The 17,252-nt window shown below is 51.2% G+C and overlaps 1 long non-coding RNA gene across 1 annotated transcript in view; it reads right to left on the reverse strand.

The window, feature by feature from the left end:
* Nucleotides 1-17,252, reverse strand: part of LOC125130709 (uncharacterized) — a 51,430-nt gene that overhangs the window by 31,627 nt on the left and 2,551 nt on the right. The window lies entirely within an intron of this gene.

Consider the following 17,252-nt stretch of genomic DNA (forward strand, 5'->3'; position numbering starts at 1 on the left):
GGTAACTTAAGCAAAAAAAGGAAGAAAAAAACCCCAAAGACTGGGTTATGTTCCTAAATAATCCAGGGTAGAGCTTCAGGAACAGGTGGATCAAGGAACACAAGTGATTTCCATCAAGATTAAGTCCTTCTTTCCCCATCTCTGAGCACTGCTTTCCTTTGTGCTGGGTGCATTACCAGGCAGGTTCTCCCTCCTGATGGCAATTCCTCCAGCAACTCAAGGTGTACATTCAGCAATATAAGTTTAAAAAAAAAAAAAAAGAGAGAGAGAGCTTCTCTTTCCCAGTCACTGCATCAGAATGCCCCAAATTTAGTCCTATTGATACCAATAGCTAGTGATTACTGAGCGCTTACCCTGTGCTGAGCCCTTTCTGATTCTAGCTGTTCAACACCCCTGTGAAGCAGAGATTATGATTCTCTCCACTGTGTAGATGAAGAAACCCAGGCACAGGGAAGGGACATGTTCACCCAAGACCACGGTGCGAGTAAGTGGTGGGGCCAGGACCCCAGCCCCAGCAGCCACTTCCAGAGCCTGCCTCCCCGCCTGAGCCAGTCACTGTGACCCGAAGGATGAGGGCCAGGGACACAGAAAGCTCAAGGCTGGAGAAGGGTAGGGAGAGATGTCCCAGCGGACATCAGAAGACGGGAAGGGAGCTGAGTGGGCGAACACGGTAGCGGCCCTGCAGGTTGGCATCTGCTCTTTCCCACGACAGCCTGGGGGTGGGCACTGGAGCAGCGTTCTCCCCTTCCTGGATCAGGGTTCCAGGCCCTGTACCCAACTGGTGCCTCCTGACCTTCCCCCTCCCCCTCCCCAAGGCTCACCGAGGACCAGGCCTGAGCAGGCGACCCCACTGGGATCCAGGCTGCAAGGCAGGGATGGATAAGCCACTTCCCATGGTAGCAGCTGGACAGTGCCAGCAGGCCCGGACCTGGGAGGGGACTTGGAATCAGAATGGGAATGGAGCCAAAATAGTGGCAAGCCTTGAAGGGCCACCCTGGGCGGTGGGGGGTGGGGGTGGGGGCTGCTCAGCCTGGTGCCAGGCCACGGGCGCTGCGGGGCAGTCTGCGCTCAAGTGGGTGGAACTGGGCCTGGGCGAGTGAGAGTGTGTGATGTGTGTAAGAGACGGCGTGTATGAGTGGGCGGGCGTGGGGGCACGCGTGGGCGCACAGGCTCGTGACAGCAGGACAGACCCAGGTTTCCATGGGAAGTCTAGAACAGGCAGCTGGAGCGGGCTGCCTCCTGCGTGGCCCGTGTGGAGTGCGGGGTGGTGGGGGAGCCCGAGCGTCTCCCCCAGAACCTAGTACAGGACCCAGCGAGAAGAACAGTGACAGCTGCTGTGGCCTGCTGGCCTGGGGTGGCCCTCAGTGCCTCTCGCCCCGCACCCAAACGACAGCCCACAGATCACGGGGACATACGACATTGGCTCTGGGGCCCTACTTTGGAAAGGACTGGCCTGGAGCCTGGGCAGCACAAGGTCAGGACACCGTGGGGGTACCTTGTGGGCAAGCAGTGGTGTAGTCAGAGGAGGCGTAGTGACAAGTGACACTGATGCCACCTCCCACATAGGTCTGGATTCAGCCCATTTCCCTCATCCTCTAGGCCACTGCCTGAGTTCAGGCCTGACCGTGGGCACAGTAGGGGCCCAGCTTCATGGAGCTGTGTGGCCTGGGTCCCACATTCATGAAGAGTCTCCAATTAGGATATTGGGCGTCTCTTCCCATGGCGATTCTGCCACTCACTGTTGGTAACTCAGGTTTGGCTTTCTTTTTCTTTCCTTTTTAGGGCCATTCCTGCAGCATATGGAAGTTCCCAGGCTAGGGTTGAGTCAGAGCTTCAGCTGCTGGCCTACGCCACAGTCACAGCAATGCTAGATCTGAGCTGCGTCTGTGACCTACACCACAGCTCATGGCTACACCAAATCCTTAACCCACTGAGCGGGGCCAGGGATTGAACCTGCGTCCTCGTGGGTGCCAGGCGGGTTCATAACCCACTGAGCCACAACGAGAACTCCCAGCTTTGGCATTTTTATATACAGGCACCTTTCCTGTAAGTGCTGGCTTCAACCAGGCTCTGCGAGACACCAGGGGGAGCTGCCCTGGCCACTGAGCCACCACCTCAGTGGCCTCCTCCCCGCTCTCCTGGCCTCCTCTCACCCTCCCCTGTCCCTCTCCACCCAGAGTCACATTTCTCTGCTTAAAATTGTGCAGGGACTGCCCCATCTGTAGAACAAAATTAATCTATTTTATTTATACTTTTGTAGTCTATTTTAAACTATATTTATCATAAAATATTCTATAAATCATTTTATAAAAAAAAGCGTTTGTGACAGAACATGAGAGGAGATAATATGAGAAAAAGAATGTATGTAATATGTATGGCTGGATCACTTTGCTGTACGGCAGAAATCGACAGAACAATGTAAATCAATGATCATTTTTAAAAATTAAAAAGAAAACTCCAAGATCAGCCTCCCCTGCCCCCTGGGATGGCCTGACCACCCCCTCTCCCCGCCCACCCCTGCCTCCCACTCACCGTCCGGTCCATCTTTCCTCCCCTCTCAGTCCCTCCATGCTGTTTGCTCGGCCTGGGTCGTTCTGCCCTCCCTGCCCTCCTCACCCCACTTTCCCTGGCCCAGTCCTCTTCATCCTCAGGAAGGGCACCCCGGATGACAACCCCAGCTGGGATTAGAGCCCCTCAACCCCCCCATCACAGGTGGAATAAGGAGGAAAGTATGCCCACCTAATTCCCAGCCGTGTATCCCAAAGATTGTAAGATGCTGACACATCTGCGGGGTTCCCCGCTGGATCCCAGGTCCTGGCACACAGAAAGGTGGCGTGACACAGATGTGGTCACAGAGGCCCAACGTGGCCAGCGACTCATGCAAGGCCAACACAGATGTGCGGAGCAGAATGGGCACTTGAATTCGTCTCCTGCTTTCCCACCCTGCCACAGTGCCACATCCACAGAGCCCCTGTAACTCAGCAAGGACAGAGGGGCACAGGGGAGCGCCCCCCTGCCCAGCATGCCCTGCTGGAGATGGAGCGTCACCAGCCTCTGAATATCCATCAACCATCCTCCAAGGCCTCGTCCCCACCCACTGTGCACCCTCTCGGATTGCGCATCAGGTGAACACGACTGCTTTTATTCATTGTTATGCTCGGAGGAGCCTCCCTCATTATCTCTGTCTCCCTTCTGTCTGGGAGAGGCTGGGAGCAGGAAAGGATGGAGCTGGGGGCTGGGAGGAAGAGCCAGCAAATCAGTTCCTGGGTGCCTTTTGATAAGAGCAGGAGCAGTCTGCACAGGGGCAGAGAGCTGAATGATGGATTGACCGTCCAAGAGCCGGGAAAAGATGCTGGCAAAGGGGGAGGGCAGGAGAGGGAGCGAGGAGGAAGGAGCAGAGGTGGGGAAGGCTGGATGGGGAAAGTCAGGGCTGGGGTCTCTCCTCTTTCAGCCATGGGCTTGGAGAAAATGACTATGCAGGGCTCCCGCCTTGGAGCCGGGCAAAGCCACCGTCCACATCTGCCTCTTTCCCCTTGAGCACTTCCTGTGCGCCAGAGGCTTTTGGATATAATCGACCACCCCTTAATCCACACCCTGACCCTCCAAGGAAGATGACAGGTGAAAAACATTAAGGTTCAGAGAGGTTAGGTAATTTGCCCAAATTACACAGCTCATAAAAATGAAAACAGAAAATGAAAATTGAGGAGTTCCCGTCATGGCGCAGTGGAAACGAATCCGACTAGGAACTGTGAGGTTGTGGGTTCAATCCCTGGCCTCGCTCAGTGGGTTAAGGATCCGGTGTTGCCATGAGCTGTGGTGTAGGTCACAGACGCAGCTCAGATTTGGCATTGCTGTGGCTGTGGTGTAGGCCGGCGGCAACAGCTCCAATTAGATCCCTAGCCTGGGAACCTCTATATGCCGCGGGTGCAGCCCTAAAAAAGGACAAAAAGGACAAAAAAAAAAAGAAAGAAAATGAAAATTGAAAACATTTATTTATCCATTCAATAAAGGATTTTTTTGTTTATTTGTTTGTTTTTTCTTAGGCTGCCCCCACGGCATATGGACGTTCCCAAGCTAGGGGATGAATCAAAGCTACAGCTGCCGGCCTGCACCACAGCCACAGCAACGTGGGAACCGAACCGCGTTTGTGATCTACACCACAGTTCATGGCAACACCTGATCCTTAACCCAGTGAGCAGGGCCAGGGATCGAACTTGCATCCTCATGGATCCTAGTCAAGTTCATTTCTGCAGCACCACAATGGAAACACCCCAACAAAGGAGTTTTGAAGGTTTACTTGTGCCCTACACAGCTAAGCACTTCAGAAGCCTTACCTTGTTGACTCATCATAGTCACAGCAAGAATTCTTCCCAAAGCGTTCAGCCTCTTACAGTAAAGATGCACCCCTACCCTGGGCCCCCCTGCCACCACTCTATAGGGACATTAGCCAGGAAGATTTGAATCGGGTGAATCTGCCACTGGGGCTTATATAGGAACCAGGAGGCCGTTTGGGAGGAGCGGCTCAGAGAGGGATGCTCTCCACCCCCTTCGCCTCCTTCTCCACCTGTCCAGCCAGAGAAGGGCCTGAGCAGCCAGCCTGGAGCCCAAAGCGCGAACCCTCACCTGAATTTCCTGTTTCCACTCTTCTCGAGCCTTCTCAGGGAAGTGGTAGAAGATGTGTCTGCCTTTGGGGCTTTAGGGGGATCAGATCTGGGGGCTCCCCAAGGCCAAGGGCAGGCTGCCCCAGGCATGGTGGCACTCAAGCCAGGCTGCCCTCATTATGAGAAATGGGAAAATGGAGATGAGGAAGTGGAACGTGAGTATTTTGGCTGAGACTCCAGGGCCCATTTGCATGACCCCCACTTTTCACCTGATGGGGGACAGAACCAAGATTCCAACCACGAGGAGCCTCGATCCAGAGCCAGAGCCCACATTCTTCTCCTGCCTCCCCTACATCCTCTGCAGGCTGCTGAAAGCCTCCCTGGGTCTTCCTGCATCTTGCACTCATTCATCAACCTTTCACTGCTTTGCGCTTCCTCTCCCCTTCTCAGAGGCCCTCAAACTCCTTCACAGCCTACAAAGCCCTTTGGGTCTGACCCCTTCCAGCCTCAATCTTCTCCCCCCTCACTGCCTTCTGCCTGCCCTCTCCTATCCCCCCACCCCTACTCAGTCGCTCAACCCACCATTTATTCCCTGCATTCTCTGCTCCAGCTAGATAGACGGCTCCATTCCTCAACACCGCCACGTCCTCTCTCTCTTCTGGGCCTTCACACAGGCCGTTCCTTCGCCCTGGACCACTGTTTCAGCCTTACCTGGCGAGTTTCCATGCAAGACTCAGTCCTCAGCCTAATAAGGCTGCCTCTAGGGATCCTTCTCTGCTCCTGCTGAACTCTTAAGTTTAGCTGCTCATTTTCACTCACTACCCTTTATTGAGCATCTACTATGTGTCAGGCACAGTGCAGCGGGAGAGGGGGGTCTTATAATAAATAAACCAGATGAGGCCTGTGCTCATGGAACATCCGTTCAGAGGGACTCCAGCTTTGTGCTTCCCTCTGCTCCCACTTCATTTCCTGTTTATTGCTTCTTTAATAATCTGTCTTCCTGAAGAGAAGAAGATATCAGCAAATATCAGAAGGTATCTATCTGGTAAAGATTTGGTATCATTAATATGTAAAGAACGCTTACAAATCAACAACAAAAAAGACAATCTGATTTAGTCAGGGTTCTCCAGAGAAACATATATCTCTTTAAGTGTATATATACATACATATATATATATACACACACACACACATATACATATGTTCATATATGATTTATTAGAAGGAATCAGCTCATGCAATTACGGCAGCTGACAAGTGCTGAGATCTGTGGGGTGGATCAGCAGGGTGGATGCCCGGGAGAGCCAATATTGTGGTTCCAAGTGAATAGGAAGGCAAGAAAAAAGCCAGTGTCACAGTTCAGAGGTAATCAGGCTGAAGAATCCTCTCTTACCTAAGACGGCCAGCCTGCTTGGTCTCTTTAGGCCTTCAACTGATTGGGCTAGACCCACCCACATTAGCAAGGACAATCTGCTTCACTCAGTCTGCCAATTTAAATATGACTCTGATCCCAAAACACCCCCAGAGAAACACCCAGAATAGTGTTTAATCAAATATATGGGTATCACATTACCCAGTCAAGTTGACATAGAAAATTAACTATCATAAGGCCAATAGGCACATGAAAAAATGCTCAAAATCACTAATTATTAGAGAAATACAAATCAAAACTGCCATGAAGTACCACCTCATACCTGTCAGAATGGCCATCATTAACAAGTCAACAAATAACAAAGGCTGGCCCGGGTATGGAGAAAAGGGTACCCTCCTACCCTGTTGGCAGGAATGTAAATTGGTACAACCACTATGGAAAACGGTGTGGAGGTACCTCAGAAAACTAAATCTAGAACTACCATATGACCCAGCAATCCCACTCTTGGGCATATACCCAGACAAAACTTTCCTTGAAAAAGACACATGCACCCATATATTCACTGCAGCACTATTCACAATAGCCAAGACATGGAAACAACCTAAATGTCCACTCACAGATGAATGTATTAAGAAGATGTGGTACACACACACAATGGAATACTACTTAGCCATAAAAAAGAACAAAATAATGCCATTTGCAGCAACATGGATGGAACTAGAGACTCTCATACTAAGTGAAGTAAGTCAGAAGGAGAAAGACAAATACCATATGATGTCACTTATATCTGGAATCTAATATATGGCACAAATGAACCTTTCCACAGAAAAGAAACTCATGGGCTTGGAGAACAGACTTGTGGTTGCCAAAGGGGAGGGGGAGGGAGTGGGAGGGATTGGGAGCTTGGGGTTAAAAGATGCAAACTATTATTGCCTTTGGTATGGATTAGCAATGAGATCCTGCTGTGTGTAGCACTAGGAACTATATCTAGTCGCTTATGATGGAACATGATGGAGGATAGTGTGAGAAAAAGAATATATGTGTATATACGTGTGTGTGTATATATATGAGTGTGTGACTAGGTCACTTCTGTACAGTAGAAATTGACAGAACACTGTAAACCAACTATAATGGGAAAATAAAAATCATTGAAAAAATAAAATAAAGTTAACCATCACAAAACCCAATTTAAAAATAAACAAATGACTTGAACGGATTTTCTAGAAATAATATATACAAATAACTGACAAACACAGGAAAAGATGCTCAACATCACCGACCATTAAGGAAAGTCAAAATCACCATGAAATCCCACTTCACACACAGTAGGATGGCTACAATCTTAAAAAATGAAAATAAGAATTATCTTCAGAGATGTGGGGACACTGGTACCCTCATGGGTTGCTGGTGAGAACATAAAATGGTTCAGTCACTGTGGAAAACAGTTTGGCAGTTCTTCAGAAAGTTAAACATAGACTTGCTACATGCCCCAGAAATTCAACCTAGATATGTGTTGAAGAGAACGGAAAACGTGCCTACACAGAAACCTGTAAACAAATGTTCTAACAGTATCACTCATAACAGCCAAAAGGTGAAAACAACCCAAATGTCCATCAGTGGATGAATGGATAACCAAAATATGATAGAGAATACTATTTCGCCATTAAAAAAAAAAAAAAAAAAGAGGCAGATATTTGCATGCTACAACTTGGACGAACCTTGAAAACATTATGCTAAGTGAAAGAATCCAGATACCAAATGTCCTTTGATTTTTTTTATTTTTTCCTTTTCACGGCCACACCCTGGGCATATGGAAGTTCCCAGGCTAGGGGGTCGAATTGGAGCTGCAGCTGCCAGCCCACACCACGGCCACAGCAACGCAGGATCCGAGCCTCATCTGTGACTTACACCGCAGCTTGTGGCAACACCGGACTCTTAACCCACTGAGCAAGGCGGGGGTTGAACCTGCATCCTTATGGATGCTATATTGGGTTCTTAACCCCACTGAGCCACAACGGGAACTCCCAAATGTCCTTTTATGTGAAATATCCAGAATAGGTAAATCCACAGACACAGAAGGCAGACTGGAGGTTGCCATCCACTGGAGACGCCTGGAAAAGGGAAATGGGGAGTGATTCGTTCTTTTGGAGCGATGACAACGCTTTGAAACTAGAGAGGTGGTGACTGCATGAGGTTGTGACTGCGGAGATGCCACTGGACTGTACACTCTAAAATGGATAATCGCATGTTATGTGGATTCAGCCTCCACCACCACCACCACCACCACCAATCTTCTCCATTGGGTTTTTTTAGGTTTCCGGACAACTGGGATCACGATTCTCTCGCCCTTGGAACCCCAGCACGGGACACGGTCCCTGGCACAAAGGAGGTACTTATTACACCTTTGTGGGGTACACACACAAGACAGTCACAAGGGAAAAAGGAAGCAAAGCCACAACACACGGAGGCTGTTAAGCCTTTGCATAATTAAAGGCAGGGAGTGGAGGGAAGAGGACGTGGGTTTATTTTGCGCGATTCCACAGGCACAAAATCGGGACCAGCCAAGGTGATTTACAAAGCAACAGCTTCTGGCTGAACCTCTGGAAGCTCTGTCTACACTTTGAGCTGGTGGGCAGTAAAGCAGGCTGCCCTGTGAAGCAGTGAGCGTCCTGTCAAGAGAGGCAAGCAAGCGAAGACCAAGGGACCTTTGGAAAGAGCTCGCGCATCAGTACGAGGGTCCCCTAGACAGCGAGCTCCTTCCAGCTGTGATGTTGTGATCCGAGCCGACTTACAGGCCATCAGTCCCCCGCGTCACCCCCTGCAGGCTGCTTGCTCCCTTGTTGAAGCAATCGATCACCAGCTATTGACTGAGCACAGATGCCGCGCGGATGGATCTAAGGAGGGTACCCTGTCCTAGAGGCCGAGAGCTTTCCAGGTGGTTCTTTTTATTTTCTCCCTCCTGACCGACCCAGTGTTGAGAGCGCCACCTCGGGAAGGCTCTGACGCGCTCACGTCGCCAGGTTCCTTGAACGTCCCTGCTGCGGGTTTCTGCTGTCCCTCTGGTGTGCCCACCACCTCCTGGCCCTGGCGCTGACCCCTGCTGCTCCTGCTGCCCACCCCCACCACGGGGCTCACCTGGTCCCTCTCTCCCTCGGGGCCAGGCTTCGATGTCCAGAAAGGAGGCTGCTGATCCCCAGGAGAGTTGAGTCTGGAAAACGTTATGGGGCATCAGTGAATATACTATGGTGTGTCCTCTAAACTAGATATTGTGGATATTCTATGACAACACGGGGAAAGAGCTGTGATGTGAATTTTCATTGCTTCTGGGTATTATATTATATTATACTATACTGTATTATAATTTGCCTACTCATCATTATAATCGTCTACTTATCACAAATTTTCACCTCTTTCTATCACAATCTATTTGGGGGCAGGGCAACAACATACCCTGGGAAAAATACCCACCTGACCTGGGGACGCAGTTTGGGGCCATGAGATGTAAACACAGAGCCCCAGCTGGGGCTGGCCCCGAAGCCTCTGGAGAAGCGGATCCCCTGTGTCTGCTGGCCTTTGCCGTCCTCCTTTACCCTGTCTAGGAGGCAGACTTGGTGTCCGAAGGTGGGGCTGCCTTCTTACCACCTTAGGGACTAAAGACACAGCCGGGGACGGTCCCATCAGACAGTGAGGAGGAGGCTGGTCCCTGCTGGCTCCTTGAAACCATCGTACCAGCCTGGGAGCTGCCAACCTTGAGAGCACTTGTGACAGGAGGAAAGTGAACCCCGGTTTGCTTAAGTCGCTCTGGTTAGTTCATGCCACAAGCACAATCTGAATAATGCAGAGTCATCATTCAAGAAGGTCTAGGTTGAAGGTCCACTCGGAAGCTCTGAATGTAACCTTGTAGGTGTAATTAAGTTAAGGACCTCGAGGTGCGCTCACCCTGGATTAGTGGGGGGGTCCTGAATCCAATGACACCTGTTATGGTAAGAGACAGAAAAGGGGAAGAGACACAGAAAGAGGCTGATGTGAAGATGGAGGAAGAGGGTGGAGTGACGCAGCCAAGGACGCCAGTGGCCACCAGATGCTGCAAAAGGCAGGGAAGGACTTTCCCCTAGTCTTCAGAGGGACCACAGCCCTCCTGACACCCTGAGGTCAGACCTGTGGCCTCCGGAGAGAGTAAATCGCTGTCATTTGAAGTCACCAAGTTTGTGATCATTGGTTACGGTGGCCATAGGACACGAATATATACAGAAAGTAGGTGTCGTAGAAGATGCGACATCTAAGCTGGGCGTCGGAAGGATAAATAGGAGTTCGTTGGTTAAGATAAAGAAGGGCCTTCCAGAAACACAGGTGGCAAAGTATAATAATGGCAGCACCGCTAAGCACGTCTTCTGCCGCCGGCTTAGCCTCTCCTTTCCCCTAGTGCTTATGTCAAGCCCCAGTGATGGGTACTGTTATCCCTTTTTAACAGATCGGGAGACTGAGGCAGAAACAGATTAAATGATGGTGCGGCAGTGGGGGGGGGCAGGTCCCAGCAGTTCCAGCAGTGCCCCCTCAAAGACCCAAGACATGCTCGCTGGTCATCGGGTTTTTTTTTTTTTTCCTGGCTGTGGACGTCCAGCCCCGCACAGGGCGAGGCGGCTGTGCGGAGGGTCACAGCTGCGCAGCCCTGGGCCAAGTACCAGATGGCAGAGGGGGCGGATGAGAATTCACCCGCTTCCTCAGTGAAAGTCTGCACAGTCTTCAGAAGGGCTGAGCCGCCCACGGCCACAGGTGGCTTGGGGCTGTCCCTTCCGGGCTCCTCTCCCCTCCCAGTCTCACATCCCCACCCCCGTGTGGGACTTCCGGGGATGGGGTCACCGTAAAACACTGTGCTCAAGTCCTAGGTCAGGGTCCACTTCTGGGTGAACCCCAAACCAAAGTGGTCTTGGAGTCAGCCCATCCCTGGTTTATCTGACCCCAGAGCCCAAGCTCAGACCCACCACGCTCCTCCTGCCCTGTGGGGTTACACGCATGGCAGTGCCCATGTGCCTCCCATCTTTAGGGACACTAATTAAAACACAAAGAGCAGGACGCATCAGGGAAGCAACCTCCGAGCGAGCAGCATGGAAGCCGCTCTGATTGTGGAGGCCCTGAATGTTCTAGCATTTTCTATATTCGCCACGGAGCCCGCAGTGCCGACCTGGATGTGCTCCAGCAAGAAGCTACCCATGCCCCCCCCGCCCACCCCAGCTTCTGCAGGTCCCAGGCCACTTGTCACCCTCTCCTCTAGTGCTCACATCTGTTAACTCTCAAGAAATGAGCTGAGGGCAATCAGTTCGGTTGAATGCTTCAGAGACGATTCTGGGATGGCTGTGAAACTTGCTGGGAGAGCCAGCGCCAGATGAGAAATTGCTATGCCCCAGCAGTTTTGCAAAATTCAAAGCTTTCTGCTGGAGCCGAGGGTCAGTTATTGGAAGGTTTCTTGCATAATCATCACAAAAATGCCACCTTGTCAGCACCGCCAGAGAGATTGTCGCGGATGGTCTGCGAGGGGGGTGGGGGTGGGGGGCGGCAGCCCTTTCTCTGCTTTGGGAACGATCCTTCAAGAATGTGAACACGACACAGGGGAAGTGAGGGCCAGTTCTTTTGTCACCATACACGGCTTCGATGGGCCTTTATTTCCATCTAAAGGAAACAGGCTTCATTTTCTTGGCTTTCTTGCAAGGAAAGCTTCCTAGGCCCTGGCAGAGGTAGAGGGCAGAAGTTATATTAACTTAAACGAGTTATTCGCTCACTCATTCATTCACTAGTAACAAGGTGAACTGGAATAGTAAGAACCACCAGTATTTGTTGAGTGTTTACTCTGAGGCTGCATCAAGTGTTTACATGCATTATCCCATTTCATGCACACAGCTCTCTCAGGGAGGTCAGTGGTCCCATTTTCCAGATGATGAAACAGAGGCTTGGCCAAGTTCCTGAGCTCTCCCGAGGCCCGCCAGCCAGGCAGCCACGGAACTGGATTTGGAGTGAGAAGATATGAACTCTAGTCCTACTCTCCCTTCTCACTAGCTGCATGGGGTCAGGCACATTTGGGGGGGGTTCTTTTTAGGGCTGCACCTGCAACATATGGAGGTTCCCAGGCTAGGAGTCGAATTGGAGGTGCAGCTGCTGGCCTACACCACAGCCACAGCCACAGCCACATGGGATCTGAGCCACATCTGTGAACTACATCACAGCTCATGGCAATGCTGGATCCTTAACCCACTGAGTGAGGCCAGGGATTGAACCCGCATCTCATGGATACTAGTCAGGTTCGTTACCACTGAGCCACGATGGGAACTCCAGGCACATCTTTTCCATCATTTAACGCAGCCTCTGTTTTCTCCTCTGGAAGGCAGATGCGCTGACCGCTGCATTGGGAGAGAACAGCGTGGAGCTATCAGAGAGGTGAAGGGCTGGCCCTTGGCGGGACGATGTCTCACGACTTAGTACCTACTTTTCACTCCACAGGTTCCAAACCATTTTATTCTTTCCTCGGAAGATCTTCAAAATCCTTCCCAGGAAGTGGGACGATGTTAGAACTCTCGGTGGGGGAAACTGGGGGTCGTCTCACTGAGAGGGGACCCAGAGCCATTTCACGTTTAGATCACTCTGAATCCAGATCTGCTGACTGTCCCCCGTCCCTCTGGCACCATTAGGCACACCACCCCAGTGGGGGATAAGTCGAGAGGCTCATGTCCCGCCAGCCTCCTCGTCTAATTCCAGAGGGACATCTGTGGCTCAAGGCAATCATGCCAGTTTCCGGCCACCAGAGGCTCAGCAGGTGGGCCTGGAGTCCCCCCCGCCCACACACACACACAGGACAGCTCGTGTGCCAGCCCGTGTTTATCCCGGTGGTTCCATCTGGAAAAGGCCCCTCGACTCTGCATTCTGGACGGCTGTCGGGTATTTCCAGCCTATTCGAAGGCTGCCAGATGCCGACACACAGATGCCACATTCAGATGCTGACAACATGCCCCAAGAATCCTTGAAGCAGGAGACCAACCACCCAGGAACCTACCTTGGCAGGGAGCCGATCACGGTCAGAGTGACAGTCCTTGACTTTGCCCAGCACTTTACAGTTTGTGAAGCTTGTCTGCGGCAACAGGTGGTGTCAATTTTGAGCCTCCCAGGGACGCTCTGAGAGCGGGGAGGGGAGGAGTTGTTATTCCAGGTCCAGCCATATTAAGTGGCCTGAAGTCGGTTCGAAATTTTTAAATTTTAAAGGTGACCCAGGTGAGTAGAAGAATACAGTGGCTCGGGTCAAGAGCTGGTTCAGGGAAAGTATGAGAGACTGAGACCCTGGACTGCTGAGCTTCTATGGGGGGGATGGGGAACGAGGTAAGATGGGGCTCAAAGGTGAGGTACAGCTGCTTGGGGTGCTTTCTGGGAGAGGCGTTGTGTCACTCAGACAAGGGGAAGGATGCAGTGCAGTGAGCAGAGAGGAAAAGCAACAGGAAATGGCTTAATTTTGCCCCTAGCCTAATTCAGCCTAGGTTTAGACTGAGGCATTCAGAAATGGACAGACATGCTAAATTGAGAATGTTTTAGAAAAGCGATTCTTGGCTCCCACAAGAAGCTACCATGGGTTGTTAAAGTAGCTCTGGAGGGGTGATTTGCTGAACTTTAAATATTTGCACTAACGAAGTAAATCAAAACAAGCCAGGCAGCCCTTGGCTTTTCCCCCCCCCCACCCCACAACCCCGTAGCCGCAGGCATTGTCCCGGCTGCTGCTGCCCCCTGCTGACAGAATCTCGGTAGTGCATTCTCCTTGCACTTCCAAGGCCACGGCTCAGGGCTCCACTTTGCATTCCAGGCGCACAGAAGGTGAGTCAGTCACATTTCCTCTGCCCTTTATGGAGATGGCCACAGCCAAGCACTGCATCGGCGGCGGAGGCATAAACAACCCGGCCCACGTGAATGGTAGAAAATGGAACAGCAAAGGTCACTGCCGTGAGAAGGCGGTGTACCAGAAGGCAGCTACGACGCAGTGCCTTATAGGATACTGTAAAACGGACGCCACCGCTGCATTACAGATCGCCCCAGAGGGACTCATCAGCGTCCCCATAGCTGTTGATAAGAGCTGGTGTTTGGTCAGGTGCCGATCTAGACCCCTTACTCGCCGTGTGGCACTCACAGGCGCAGGAATGAGGCAACGCAGCTTAAGACGCAAAGCAAGACTCAAACCCAGAAGGTCTGTGTCCCATCCCTTGCAGATTTCAATTTCAAAATCAACATTCCCTACACGTTGAGTTCATACATCCATGATCATCATCCGTGGATAATTTTGGGCCACAGGGGACATTTGGCAAGATCTGGAGGCATTGTGGGTTGTCGCAACGAGGGAGGCGATTCTGACACCTAGTGGGTCGAAGCCCAAGAGGCTGCCAAACTCTTATCACACATAGGACAGCCCCCCGCCCCCAACCGAGAATTGGCCAATCCAAAATGTCAATGGCGCCAGGCTAAGGAAAACCTGCTCTAAATACAGAAAATTCCAACAACTACTAGCCCTCTCTTCTGCATTGCCCTCCGACGGGGGCGCATTAGAGCAAATCTGCCTCAGTGTATGAAAGCTATTTTCCACGAATTTCTCCCTAAGCCTCTTCTGTACCCAAAGGGATTGTTTTGCACCCAACAATCCTAACACACTCTGCCAGCACGGAGCTCTGAGGAGCAGCCCAGATAGGGCAGAACCCCCCAGAGCCATGGAGGAGGGACTTGCGCCCTGCAGTGGGCACAATCGTCCCGGGTGCCCTGCATGGAATAGTGCGGTCATCCCTGGCACTGAGCCAAGCCACAGCTCAGCTGCAAGCTGCTTGTCAGGGCCTTCTGGAAGCATTCAACCCCAGGATGATTGAACGTTCTCTGGGAATAACTTGTCAGGAGCTGCCTCTCTCCCCTCCTTCTCGCCCAAAGCCCTTGCCTGCTTCCTCATCAGGCCAAACAGCCCAGGCCTTGGCTTGGGGAAGCACTGCTGTTAACCCCTCCTCCTCCATGGCGCCTACAGGTCTGGAGGTTCTAGAGGGTCTGGCGTTCTATGGGTCTGGAACGGGCTGCGTGATGTGGGGGAGGAGGGGGTGGGGCAGACCCAGGCATCAGGCTGCCCCCATCCACACATCCTTGGCACCCCTTCCAACAACAGGCCCATTACCTGCACAGGAACTGATGCTCTAGAATTGGTGCTTTTTGAAGGAATGCATGCCTAGAAGGGTAAACCCTATGAGGTTCATTGGTTCGTTCCAAAATATTTCCTGAGTATCTCGCCATGCTGGGGACCAGCCCAGGGGCTGGGACGACAAAAGAGACCGAGTCCCTGTTCTCATGAAGCTTATCTTCTAGTGGAAGGAGACAGCCACTATACAAATAAACAAATACACATGGAAAATAATACCAGGGAGTGGTGCGTGCTACGAAGAAAGTAAAGTGAGATCAAGTCTGACAGATTGAGGGCGATCCTTTAAACTGGGTGTTTGGGAGGGACCTTTCCAGGGAGGTGACATTTGAACAAAGAGCTAAAGGTCAGGAGAGAGTCATGTGGCCATGATGAGAACAACATGTGCAAAGGCCCTGAGGCCGGAAGAGTCTTAGGGAGTTTCAAACACAGTCAAGCAACCCAAGAAAGTGGATACAAGTGGATCCCAACATGACCGAAGGCTCCCAAACACGAGTGTGCATCCGAACCACCGAAAGGTTTTCAAAAACACAGATTGTGAGCCTGCCCCCCTTCCCCCGCCCAGAGTTCAGTTGAGCAGGGGGCCTGGGAATGTGCATTTCTAACAAGTCACTGTGTGATGCTGATCCTGCTGGTCCAGAAACCACAAGATAGAGTTGGTTTTTTTGTTTGTTTTTCCTTAACATCCACTAGTCCTTTCCCACGCAACACTGACCACAAGCAGTCACAGATAATCATTGCTTGGTCACCTCCTCCCCATGGGGCTGGATGCTCCCTGAGGACAGCCACGCTTGGTTCTGTCCATGGAGCTGAGTAAGCAGTACTCAATAAAATATATGTTGAATGAACCCGTCAAAGAAGGTTCTACACGGGGCCTTGCCTCACTTTCTTTTGCCATTCTGCTGTACATTTGGCTTCAAGCAAAGGCCTGGGTCAGACCTATCTCTTGCCAGTCTCCCATTCTCACCTCAGCAAAGAATGTCACCTGCTATCCTCCAAATGTTCAACTTGCTCCCGCAACTCCATGCCTATGCACATGCTGTTCCCGCTGCCAAGGAAGTCCTTTCTGCTGTGTCCACGTCATAAACTCCTACCCGTTCGTCAAGGCTCTCCTTCCAGAATGTCCTTCCCAGCTCCCCTTCACCTATCCGGGGTTGGGGGTGCTCCTTGGGGTCCTGTCTCTACTCTTACCCTGGGATTTTTTTTCACACACTCTGTCTTTCTTGACTAAATGTCACAAATGGGCAGCCAAACAATGGAGGAGTTCTCCTGCAGCCGCAGTGTTTTAGATTTAAGGTCACTGCCAAAAGTTGAGAGTCAGGGGAATTCACACACACACACACACACACACACACACACACAAACAGTTCCTGAAAAAAAAGAAAGGAAGGAAGGAAGGAAGAGGAAGAAAGAAAGGAGTTCCCTTTGTGGCTCAGCGGCTAAAGAATCCCACCAGGGTCCATGAGGTTGTGGGTTCGATCCCTGGCCTCGCTCAATGGGTTGGGGATCCAGAGTTGCTGTGGCTGTGGTGTAGGTCACAGATGCAGCTCAGATCTGGAGTTACTGTGGCTGTGGTGTAGGGTGGCAGCTCTAGCTCCAATTCAACCCCTAGCCTGGGAACCTCCACAAGCTGTGGGTATGGCCCTAAAAAGGAAAGAAAGAAAGAAAGAGAGAGAGAGAAGGAAAGAAAGAAAAAGAAAGAAAGAAAAGAAAGAAAGAAAGAAGGAAAGAAAGAAAGAAAGAAAGAAAGAAAGAAAGAAAGAAAGAAAGAAAGAAAGAAAGAAAGAAAGACCAAAAAAAAAAAAAAATACAGATTCCTGAATCCTCTAGAAAACACAGGGTCCTGCAGCACTGGGCTGGTATTCCCACAGGGCCACCATCTGCCAGAGCTACCTGGCTCTCTGGCACCTTCACTTCACGGCCCCAGCAACCAGCCCAGGGCCTGGCCTAGGGGAGATCCTCAAGGAAAAGCTTATTAATGAAAACAGAAAGACTGCACCAGGCAATGGAAAAAAAAAATGCATCGGTCCCAAGCGCAGGAGACCGGAGGCTGGCTCTGATTCTAGCTGGCTTGTTGCATGAG

Source organism: Phacochoerus africanus, chromosome 7 (assembly GCF_016906955.1).
Source record: "Phacochoerus africanus isolate WHEZ1 chromosome 7, ROS_Pafr_v1, whole genome shotgun sequence".
Lineage (NCBI taxonomy): Eukaryota > Metazoa > Chordata > Mammalia > Artiodactyla > Suidae > Phacochoerus > Phacochoerus africanus.